Here is a 13,084-nt window from a genome sequence, read left to right as displayed (position 1 = left end):
TCTGCGCCTAACATGGTCTCGCACTGCCTCCGGGATTGGAGGCGTTGGAAGCTTTCTGCACTTCACCTGGTTTTGCTGTGCCTCCAGGATCGGCCCACCTTTGACTAAGCGACGACGTCATGTGATGACGTCATTACATGAAGCCGCGTTATCTGAGGTCATGATGGAGCCATTGTGACGTCACAAATTCTGGCAATCTGTGACGTCGTGATGACGTCACCACATTATGATGATCTTTTGCATAACTTTGTGTTGACACCGACGGTTACTTTTCGCGTTTGATGAGGCATCTAAGGCATTCGCCTTGGAAGACGGACATGTTGACGCAGCTCCGATAAGCTCGTGTCTGTAGACATTTTCAACGGAGATAAGAATCACCTCCTTTCCGGAGTGTTGCCCGGGACAACAAAAGCTGACGTCAGAGTCTGGAGAGTGCGTTTTTGGGAGAGTTATGCGTATTAACAACAGTCCAGAGAGTCTTATGGCGGCGCCCTCGTTGATAAGGTGCATACGCATACTGCGCGTGCGCGCCGTGCCATTTCGTATACGATCCGGCGGCGGCGTCGATCGCTTTCGCCGCACGCACGTCCGCAAGCGTCGATCCAGGATCGCTGCACGCGCGCTCTCTGTGCGATTCCAAGGTTAAAGGAAGGATGTATCGACTGCAGCAGTGAAGCGAAGGAGGAGAGGGGAGTCTGAAGTCGGGAAGGCGCGGAGCGGAAGGTTTTTCTCATGAACCATCCAGGTCACGCACTACCTTCGTCGCTGATCGAAGATGCGTCTCTTCCTCCTCTCTCTACCGAAGCCGCCGAACTGACGGTCCCCTCCCACTCGCTAGATGAGTCGGGGCACGGCAGGCGCAGTGCGAGATGTATGCAAAGCCGTGACGCTGGCGCACTGCTGTCCAGCTCCTCCACGTCCGAGAGACGGTTCCTTCTGAGAAACATAGGCATATCTCAAAACCTATACAACTACAGAAGCGTGAACCGTTGGGCTACTTGGTGCGACATTTCTGGGATCAAGAGCGAAAAAGTTGTCGATGGAAAAATTCAGCCAGTTTCACGCCGTGAAAACTGTCGCATAGCGAAGCTGTAAGCGCAAGAGTGTATGTGATTGGCTAGCGAGATCGCGTGCATCATCATTAGCATCATCATCATCGTCATCATTTCGCTTTATTTATTTTCTTATTCCCTCCTCCTCTGGTCCCGTGACCTGCGTGATGACTACTACTACTACTACTGCTACTACTACTGCTACTACTACTACTACTACTACTACTACTACTACTACTACTACTACTACTACTACTACGATGACGACGACGACGATGATCACGTCACAGTGCAGACTAAGACAAGTTCGCTGCAAAACTGCACCGACCAAAGGGACCCAGGAGTGACAGGAAATACGCTCTTTCCTGTCAGTCATGTGTCCCTATCGTCCGTGTACTTTTTCATCGACAAGTTTGCGTTCTTGATCCTAGAAATAGGTATATAAATAGATATAGAGTCAATCGCATTATAACGAATCCCTAGAAATTTTCGTTGTTGTTTCGAGTGTTGCAGCTTCAAAGCCCTTAAGTCATCACATAAAGCAGGAGCTGTAACATAGCAGTACGACATACATGGGCCATTTGAAACACTAGCTCAGGTAAACTAGTACAGATATAGCACGAGGAACGAAGAAGGAAACCAATAGAATTTTAAGTAGTATACGACATATGCGAGCTTCAAGACCAAACTAAATTTCATGCAAAAAAAAGAAAGTATAATGGTAGTATTAGGCAGGTGCCTCATTAGCACGTCCATTCTGCGGACTTGCGTTCGCCCAGCACGTCCGCAGAAACATTTAAGATCAGTTTTCTTGCAGAACAGCTGAACAACAGACGGAAAAGTCTGGTTCAGCTGGCAACACCGGGGGAGGGTGTTGTTGCCTGCACAGGAGCAACCACAAATATGGCGCCGGTGTCGATCGCGACAGACCTTCAGTGCATACAAAGCCCGGCGCCTTATTAATGTTGTACCCGAGTACAGTTTCGTCGTTTATAGCATGGCCTCCGAGATCTTGCGGAACGGGCGTACCGCTCTACTGGGACTCCAGATGGCGCCACTCTTCGTTTCACGGAGAATTCGTTTTTTTTTCGCAACAGCATCATCACAGACGACACGTACCTCGATAGTTAACTTCGCAGTTTAGCTCGCGGCCTTTATCGCAATAACAGGGCACGAGGAACGCGGTCCGCTGCGAGAGAGCCCAGATAACGTGAAGCGTAAACTTGTCGGGGATATAGTGTAAATGGTGTATAGAGCAGGGCGTCGCGAACTTAATGACAGGCGAACGAACACGAAGCACAGGCGCTCTTCCTCCGTCTGTCCTTATAAAGGCGAAAGCCTTAGATGCCCCACCAAACGTGAAAAGTGACCGTCGGCGTAAACACGAGTAAACACGAGTGATGCAAAAAATCGTCGTCACGACGTCACAGGTCGCACAAACATTGTGACGTCACCATGACGTTGCACAACGAGTGAGAGGGAAAAGATGGTGATGATGGCTTTCGTCTTGGAGTAGTCTTAGGCAAATGCATACGGGTTCGTGTGCATTTAACGCTATCGTGAAGTGCACGCTATTTTTGCATTGTGAGGTCCAACCAACTAGCTGACGTGTTCTTCGAGAGAACCATTGCGCCAGGGGGGGGGGGGGGGCAATCGTTGATTTGGACATTAGTGACTGGATATCGATGTTGGAAGACGGTGATGATCACAAGAGATGACGCACTGCTGAAAACCACGATAACGATGGTGCTCGCGAGACAGTACATTCGCCGCCCACGAGCATTACGGGAAGGCTATCCTGGTGAGGCGCATCACTGTTCGGCCATAACTTATAGACCCACCGTCGCTATAACTGCACTCGCGCTCCTTGCACGAAGAGTATAGAGTCGCGGCCAAGGAGGTTATGTATCTACGCGGCACTACAGAAGGAGCAAGCGGAGCCCCCACTGCTTTGGATAGGACGAATGTCAGAAGATAAAATACGGAAAATACGAAAAAAAAAATAAGATAAAGAACAGCAATAAATATGGGAGAGTAACAGCAGACGTCCATCTTGGGAGAAGGAAGGAACCTCGGGCGAAGATCTCTTGCATGCATGCGAGCAAGCCAATGCAGAGGGCTTCCACACGGCGACGCACCGCCGCCACCACCACGCAGCTTCGAGACGACGATGCACCCTGCTTGCTTCTTCGGGAGACGTGAGCTCCATGCAGATGCGCTTCGATAGCGTGCGCCGCTGCTCCGTCTTCCACCGCTGCGATATACTTCGAACATAAAACCTCCTCCGCTCTTTCCTTCTTCTTCTTCTTCTTCTTCTTCCCCTACGCGTACTACCCCCTCCCTCACTCACTCCCTTCTGCCATCCTCACCCCCACAACCACTGCCACCATCCACTCTCTTCATCTCTCTAGCATACCTCTCTCTCTATCTTTCAAATCGGCTCGAACGATCACCGCTCGGAGTGCTGCCCCCTCTCCTCCTCCTTCCCTTTTCTCAACACGAAACGCAACTGCGCTACTCTCCTCCTCCTACAGCCACCGTTTCCCTCTCGGCTCCATATCTATCTATCTATCTATCCGGCGGCGCTGCCTTCACGAGCGTATAGATGTGCTGCGCGGTCCTTCTTCGCCCCCATCATCTCATTTGAGGCCCTCCTCCTTCTCGTATAATCCCACGTGGTGTCGCTACTCGGCGCACACTTCGATCACACCGGCGACGTGCAGGCTTGAGTTCTTCTTCCGAGAGAAGTCAATCGACTGAAGAAGATAGCAGGCAGCGATTTTGAAGGCAGGCGATCGAGCGACTCTTACAACAGGGCAGGCAACCAAGCAAGCGGGAGGCGATCTGAAAGGACCGACGCACTTTAAAAACCGTCAGCCGACGCAGTTAGGAGGCAACAGCGTCAGCTGCAGCAACGGCGGAAGCATCTCAGGCCACGCACGCTCAGATTAACGAACGAATGGACTGACTGGGCCCCGCGCGGTTCCGCCGCTTAATAGACACAAAGCCCCGCGCGGTTTCGCCTCTTAATAGACACACATGTATTATATGTATATAAGACCCCGCGCGGTTCCGCCACGGTAGACACACATGCAACATATATAAAGCCCCGCGCAGTTCCGCCGCTGAATAGACACATGTTCAATATACATGAAGCCCCGCGCGGTTCCACCGCTTAATCGAAACACACGCAATATACATAAAGCCCTGGACGGTTCCGTTGCTTAATAGACACACATCCAGTATATACAGAGCTCCGCGCGGTTCGGCCGCTGAATAGACACACGTGCAATACATATGAAGCCCCGCGCGGTTCCGCCGTTTAATCGACACACATGTAATGTATACGTAAAGCCCTGGGCGGTTCCGTCGCTTAATAGACACACACGCAGTATATACGGAGCCCCGCAAGGTTCTGCCGCTTAGTAGACACACATGCAACATATATAAAGGCCAGCAAGGTTCCGCCGCTTAATAGGCACACATGCAATATATATAATAACGCGACACGCATCATTTCACCGATGACGACGAGGCCCCCTGGGGGTCTTACAGAACGTCCTCTGTATACGCACTTTCTGTTGGTCTGCCATTTCCCCCGCTTCTCCTCCTACCCAATAGACATCCGACGCAGTACTCTTTCTCGTGCTTTCTCGAGAAATCGCGGAGACTCGTTCGTATGCAAGTGATCAACCCAAACGAAGAGCGCAGCACAGCCTCCCGCTTTAATATGAAACGAGACTGTGGCCCCCTCTTTCTTTCTCAACTTAAACCCTCGCAGAAGCGTGTGTGTGGTAAGGAGGAAAGAGCAGAGGGCAACGGGAAGCATTTGGTATAATCTCGGATAAAACCCTTAGCCCTATCGCAAGGCACTCTCCTCCCTGTAAGACACGCGCAGCTTTCTTTGAGAAGGAAAGACTGTAAAAAAAGAAAAGAAAATGTCCTTGCTCATCTGCTCCGTTATAAGGTCTTGTGCTCGACTGCGGCGGAATCGAAGGGTATAAAGTGCTCCTCGTAAAAAAAAAAAAAAAAATTGAGTGCAGCTCGGGAATCGTGCCCGATTCACTGCCGCAGAAGCGCAAGGGTCCCAGACGGGGGAAGGAGAGGGGGATACCGCCGTAAATTATACGACCATCGCAAGCTTATTGGCTCCAAATAAAAGAAGTTTCATGTCTGTTTCGAATCAAAGGTGCGTTGACGCAAGAAACGACTCGGAAAGTGCTGCAGCGAGGCTGAGTTTTTGTATCGTTTCGTGTTTTCTTTCCTAAACTGATTTTTTTTTTTTTTGGTACGCCCAGAAGGGTTCCGATACATTGATTACGATTCGATCTAAATCGAGAGCATGCGGTCTGGCGGAACGACGGCATCTATTTAATGGGCTGTGTACCATATGTTACAAAAAAAATGTAATGGATAGTGTGGATCACGAAAATGCGAGCTTCAAACGAAGTCTAGAGGTTTGACTTCTCCGCAGTTGTCGCGTTGAAGAGCAGGCATCTGTAGGATTGTTGATATGACGGTAAATAACAACACTACAAATCAGTTTATAAAGAGAATGTATCCTCTCAGGATGTCCATTTCTGTTCACTTGGCGGAAAAGTTCTCGCTGACCACCGAAGTAGACTGTTTTAGTTCAATCATGTTCCAGTAGTCGAGCCGTGTCAACTGCATTGAACACAACTTCACAGTACGTTCCAACTTATGCCTGGTTGAAACTTTTGAGAAGATAACCAAAACCTGTACAACACGCGCTCACCATTGAGCAAATGTGGAAGCGACCTCGGAGGCACACATGACGCCGAGTGGCTTCGACAATGAGCTTCACAAACCAGCTCAAACGAAAAGCACAACTTGACGTCGCGGCTGCTAACTCTGCTCCGTTGTATGTTTAGACAAGGCGGTGTCTTTTAGTGTGTCGTATCATAAATTCTCCTCAGACAGACAGACAGACAGACAGACAGACAGACAGACAGACAGACAGACAGACAGACAGACAGACAGACAGACAGACAGACAGACAGACAGATAGATAGATAGATAGATAGATAGATAGATAGATAGATAGATAGATAGATAGATAGATAGATAGATAGATAGATAGATAGATAGACAGACAGACAGACAGACAGACAGACAGACAGACAGACAGACAGACAGACAGATAGATAGATAGATAGATAGATAGATAGATAGATAGATAGATAGATAGATAGATAGATAGATAGATAGATAGATAGATAGATAGATAGATAGATAGATAGATAGATAGATAGACAGACAGACAGACAAATACACAACAGGTAGACAGCTAGACACAACAGACAGCCCCAACATGCAGACAGACACAGACATAGACACAACAAGCAGACATTCAGACATCAGGCAGACAGACACATCAGGCAGACAAAGACAGAACAGGCAGGCAGACTGACACAACAGACAGATACATCAGACAGACACAGACACACCAGGCAGACACAGACACAACAAGCAGGTAGACAACAGACAGGCACAGACATTCAGACAGACAGACATCCGGCAGACAGACACAACAGACACATCAGGCAGACACGACCAAGACAGACAAGTAGAAACGGCCAAAGCAAACAAACACGCAGACTCAGGGACAAGACAGGCGCACAGACAAGACAACACGAACGAGCACGGACAAGACGAGACATACATACAAACAGATACCTATATACGGAAGCCCATACGCAAGACAGAACGACAGACGAACAAAAAAGGACACTAGTTACGTTTACCATGGTTTAGCTTTTCTTGCTCGTTATGTACTTGAAGGCTGCTGTCACAGTGCGTCCGATAGTGCGCTGCTCCGTCCGTACAAATCACCGCCAACCACGTTTGGCCGTCATCCTTATCAGTGTTTCCTCCTTCCCACGCCTTAAAATGTGTCCTCGCGTCCGGCCCATGCATGCGCGTCCAGCATATACATTCCAGGAGGAATACATATGTACGTCGATCGAACTGCACTATTTCTTTTGCCACGGCACGCGGCTTAAATAAAGCCAGACAGAGCTAGCGACCTCTACTGGAAAGATGGCGCAGTTGAGGGCGACTGCGGGGTGAAACAAACCATATTCGTATGGCCACAAATATCTGCTCTCTCTCTCTCCCCGTGACCTTTTCCACCAAAACACTCATCTTTACTTCTTGTTCTTTATCTTTCTTTTCTTTGTATCGTTGTATTTACTGACTGCTGGCAATGTCTCCAAGAGCCATCCAAGTAACCTGCAGCCTCCGCCATTTCGATCGGCCCCGCGTATCTGGTCGCCGAATAACTTCTCTTCGTATATCGAGGTGTTTGTTTCTTTGCGTATTTTGGCAGGGAGGGGGGTGGGAGGGTCCTTATCTTCAATTCTGTTTTTCTGTTTTCTCGGTCGTCTGCACTCGGTGACGTTGTGTGTCGACGGGGATGCTAGTGGTAAGTAGGGGCAAGGATATGGCAGCGCCGCCTAGCTGCAGCTACCGCCGGTGAAGCGGACGAAGCAAAATAAAAAAGGTGAGTATCTGTAGCTGGGATCTTCGTGCATCGTGGATGCGGCTTAAGAGGGCTGCTGCGCGGGCATTCCGACCACGTAAAGCCACCGCTGCCGCGCGCGGTGGAGATTATACGAGCGCGCGAATGACGGAGTGGAGCATTCCGCTGCCGCCCGCTATCGCCAGGAGGGGGCGTCCCAGCGCATCAGCGGAAGGGGTTGATCGGCGCGCACTTAATGAATAAAAAGTTTTAAAGAGGTATTGGCCCAAAAATTTTCAATTGGTTCTTTCCCTCTTTTTTTGCGTCAAATGAAAGGCCAAGTCCTCGAGAGCCTAGAAAATGTACTGGTATAAGCGTGATTGCGTCCTCGAAAATTAATTACACGTTTTTGGAAGCTAGTTTCGGTTCCTACTTTTCCCTGACGTCACGGCACGGTATGAGCTTCTCGTCACGTGCTCACGCAAGATATCGTGACGTTTGCACGGCCGTTCCGCTCCGTGACTCCGTTGGTGACGCACAAGCGGCCATTTTGAATGTTCTGGCACCTGACACCCTCACAACTACTAGCCATACTAGTGAGTGAAGTCACCAGAACTGACACTGTAGCCTGACGTCACGCTCATGTCGATGTCAGTGGGTGCGACACGCAAAAATTGACTTTAATGTCGAAATGCAATATAACGTCAGCATTTCCCGGGAATCACACTCGCTCAGAGTCATCTCTGTATGCAAGATATTTTAATGGCGGGTCAAAACCAGCTTCGAAAATTGGCGTTAGTACCCTTTAAAGAACTATATATATTATTAATGGTTATGTAGGCTAAACGAGTTGCTGCGAATTTTCCTAAGCACTACGGTCGTATGTCGAAGCACCGGCATGCCATACGGCCAACGGTGTCAAGATGCGATCAATCGGGTAATTGAGAAACCTGCTGCGTACAAGAAACCCTTTATATGGCTTTCAAAGGCTACGAAAAGGCACTCGATTCAGCATATATACCTGCAGTCTTGGAGGCATTACATCGTCATATACCTCTGTCACACGGCCACCACCGAACTCCATTTCACTCCATTCGGCATTTAACTACCTGATGGAGCATTGCGAGAAGGGAGTTGTGGCCGTGCTACACGGCTCGGCGCAAGCTTTCGACGGTTGCCGCATGGGGCAGAAACAGCGCTGCTGCGCTCGTCGAAACGTCCAATTTTTTGCCTGTGTAGTCGCCTTTAAAGCAACAAAAACGTGTTTTTGTACGCTCGGAATCACCATTGCTGTCACAGTGCTTGTGCGTGCGCCTCACACGTGCAGAAACAAATATCGCGCGACGCTTCACAGCGGCGGCTTGGCGAGGCGTTGGTGTGGAGAGTACAAGCGCTGATGTCCGAAAATATACAACTAAAACGTACACTACGGGGCGTGAAATGCTACGCAAGAAAGAGCAAAATTATAATTGAGCTCATTAGGACGATTTTGCTAGTGCGGTTTCAGCGTAGCAGTAGCTGGCTGGGAACGAGAGTACTCCATCGAGCGAACTCCCTCCACCAAAAGCTCCATTTAACTTCCTCAGCGAAATGGTGACCGTGTGACATGAACCCCATCTCCATCGAGGAAAAGACGAGGGAGTTAAACGGAGTTCACGGGTGCCCGTGTGACAGGGGTAATATTCGATACTCGAGACACAACTAAATACCTTTCTGTAAAAACTGCGCGAAAAACGTGGACAAAGGGAGAAACGGACGGCACAAGCGCATCCGTTTCTCCCTTTGTCCACGTTTTTCGCGCAGTTTTTACAGAATGCATTACCAACTCGCCCAACAGTCTGTTCTTCTAAATACCTTTGCCGAGATCTACAAAGGCTCCACGGATACCTTGGTTCTCCACGAGAAATGCAACAAAAAAATATTGCGACCGAGAAAGTGGTCAGAGAGGAAAGCACAGTCCCTCCAAAGTTGTACAGCATGGTAGAAGTATTTAAACGATCTGATTGGAAAGAGATATAGGTATAAAGATTAACCCTTCGGCGATAACGTGGAAATGTTCCCTTCGGCGGTAACGGTGGAAAACTACAAAGAATGATTCAGTAGCCAGCAGTAGTGAAAATCAAGCCAACAATAGCAAATATTGGGCAGACACTAGCCACTTGTATTGTATTTGACATTTGTATTTTTAAGCGTGGGCAATATATACCTTATCAGCTTCACTTACTCATTCTGGTTATTTCTGATGGCAAACGTGTCTCCATGGATTACCGTAGCTTATTTCGATACTCGAGGCATTGTACACCACGACGACGCACCGTTACGGCATTGATGAAACTTATCGGACATACATACATACATACATACATACATACATACATACATACATACATACATACATACATACATACATACATACATACATACATACGAGATAGATAGATAGATAGATAGATAGATAGATAGATAGATAGATAGATAGATAGATAGATAGATAGATAGATAGATAGATAGATAGATAGATAGATATATAGATAGATAGATAGATAGATAGATAGATAGATAGATAGATAGATAGATAGATAGATAGATAGATAGATAGATAGATAGATAGATAGATAGATAGATAGATAGATAGATAGATAGATAGATAGATAGATAGATAGATAGATGCATCTATACATACATAGATTGTGTGCGCGTGTGTGTGAAAAAAAAAATAGCAAAGTAGAATCCTGTGGGGTCGAGCAAAACACTGCGTGGGAAGCTAAAGGCTATACGGCAAAAAAAATTCTTTCCTTCTTTCATATCTAAACGCTCTCGACACTTAAGCACTTCGTGCCAACGAAGGACGCCGCAACCGCATAGGAAAATACTGAGAAAAAAAAACTTAAAAAATGCCTCCTCACAACTTAAATGCGCTCGACACTGTAGCGTGTTAGTGCATAACGAGGGATTCCAAAACTCTTTGAGGCGTCCACACTTATACGTCTTTTCTTTCTTTTTAAGAAAACTTCTAAAGAGTATCAAGAAAGGATAATAAAAGCTCTTTTAGAGACGGGCCGATAATTAATCTCTAGCTGCCCCATTGATCAACGTAGCGTATCAAGAGGAGCCCGGAGAAGAAGACCCATCACCCCGATCGCGCATTCTCACGCTTCCTTCGGCCGCTCTCGTAAAAAAAGACAAAAGAAAGCAAACAAATACAGAGCTCAAGAAAGGCGTATCATTAAAGATTGCCCCGTGAGACACCCCGCGCGTACGCGCGCACGCATATTATGGTATATATAGACCTGCGCGATGCAGCAACAAACTTCCGCTCTACAGCACTCCCCAAGCTTATGATGATGGCGCTGAAATGGCTGGTGGAAGGGGAAGGGGGAGGGGGGGGGGGGGGTTGGCAGATGCAGTTAGGCCCTGGCAAAAGAGCAAAAGACTCGGGAGGCAGGTGAGGGTAGGGCGCTAGTGTACGGGGAGGGCGCTAATAAGCGACGACCATGCTGCATCGCGTCGTGTCGCAGCCCGCCAGGAGGCGCTCCCTCCTGCATCCCATTCACTCTCTTGCACGCCGCTAGGGGCGCTGCCTGCCTAGCGCGCACGCGCCCGCTCGCTGCCGGTTGATGAAAATAAAAAAAAAGGAAAGAGTGGTGCTGGCGGTGGCCACGACGGTGCAATCGCCGCATTTTCTATGCGACCGCTCGGCGGCAGCGGCGACAGATAATCGCTCACGACGAGGTGCTGCCAAGTGGCCGGCAAGTATAGAAGCAGGCAGCCAACGCAGCGGCAGTTAAGGAACAGAGGTCCGGTGTAGGATCGAGGCTGCTGCTGCTGGGGGTGCCTCGCTTAATTAGGTGCAGCGTTGCGACAGCCGCGATACGTGCGTACGAATGCCGCGTTGTTGTAGGTAGAGAATGCGGACAAAAAGAATAAGAACACGCGTGGTATATAGCGCAGATATTGCCCGTAAATACCGGGCGTTAGTTACAGAGCGTGCTTGGCAGCACTGATACGGCGATTTGCTGAGACAAAAGTGAACCACGCGAAGGAACAAGGAAGGTGTGAAGAAGAAGACAATGAGGCATGCCACCTTGGTTAATCTAGCTGTATTACTGCAACTCATCCACGGCAGCATCAGTTGTTGTGGTAGAAATTGCACACGAATGTTTGAAGTGTTTTTCAAGCGGCTTTCCTGGAGCACAATGGAAGAAACCTTTTGTTCAACACTGTCGTCTGAATGGGCTGTCCGGAACACGAGAAGTGTCCAAGACGCCTTTATAAGCCTTATAAACGCCTTAAATTGGTATTGACACCAATTTTCGAAGCCCCGTTTGCTCTGCCATACAAATCTGATGCAGAGACGGCTTCGAGCAAGTGTGAAGCTCAGTAAACGCTGATAAGATATCATAGTTCAGCAATAAAGTCGATTTTCGCATGGCGCACCTACTGACATCGACACTATCGTGACGTCAGCTACAGTGTCAATTCTGACGACTTCACGCACCAGTATGGCTAGTTGTGATAGCGCGAGGTGCCAAAACATTCAAAATGGCCGCTTGTGCGTCACCGACGGAGGTATACGGTGCGGAGCGGCCGTGGAAACGTCACGATATCTTTTGCGAGCACGTGACGAGAAGCTCATGCCGTTAGTTCCGGCACCGGTACGTTGCCGGAACTAATCGCAGAGGCCACGGCCAATAGCCTGGACACCACGCCGTGTGACGGTTGGTGGCGCAGCAATGCAGCTTTCCGTCGCTCCAACAGGCGCTGCAGATCCCGCAAACGTTTGCGGCCGACAGTACAAAAGAATAAAAGGTATGTGCCTTTGAACGACCCCTAAATATGTTACTTAATAACACTACTTTCTACAAACTAAGGTTCTGAGTTTGCTATCCACGTGGCCGATATCCACCATGACGTACGCACCCCCTGATACCAAATCCGAAACTATAGCTTTCATAGGTACAAGTGTTACAGTACACTCTTGATCAGGTCCCGCTTAAAGTGCCACATATAGCCAGGAAACCGGATATTTGTTGCCTGGTTTCCTGGATATAGCCAGCACTTAACCAGGACCTGATTGAGAGTGATAAGACATCTCACAGCAAGAAGGAATACTCGAACACGTTTGCGACCTCTGTATGAGCAAAAGTTGTATTGCTGTACGATGTCAGAAAGTTTTATTGCCACGACGCCAATTCCGGTATTTCGATTTTTGGCTTTAGTATCAAAGTAAAAGATCTGATGCGGATTTTTTTCATAGATCTTTCTTTTTTTCGAATTTTTATACTGGCTGAGGGGTCATTTTCATTGTGCGTGAGAAGCGCACGTGGCTGAGTTTGCAAGGTCAGAATGTCAAGGAGGTCAACAAGGTCACAACAAGGTCACAATGACAAATGAGGTCTTTCAAAAGCGACAGCACAAAACAGGATTGATAAATGAAGCTCTGTTAGTGCACGTTTCGAACAGATTTCTATCGAATACGCTTATCGTTCATGGGAAATTCACGGCCGCTTAAGAAGGAATACATATTTTTTAAAGCTATAGCGGCGGTGAC

The sequence above is a fragment of the Rhipicephalus sanguineus genome, chromosome 10, assembly GCF_013339695.2.
Source record: "Rhipicephalus sanguineus isolate Rsan-2018 chromosome 10, BIME_Rsan_1.4, whole genome shotgun sequence".
Lineage (NCBI taxonomy): Eukaryota > Metazoa > Arthropoda > Arachnida > Ixodida > Ixodidae > Rhipicephalus > Rhipicephalus sanguineus.
The sequence above is the reverse complement of the archived record's forward strand: the minus strand, read 5'-3'. Positions refer to the sequence as shown.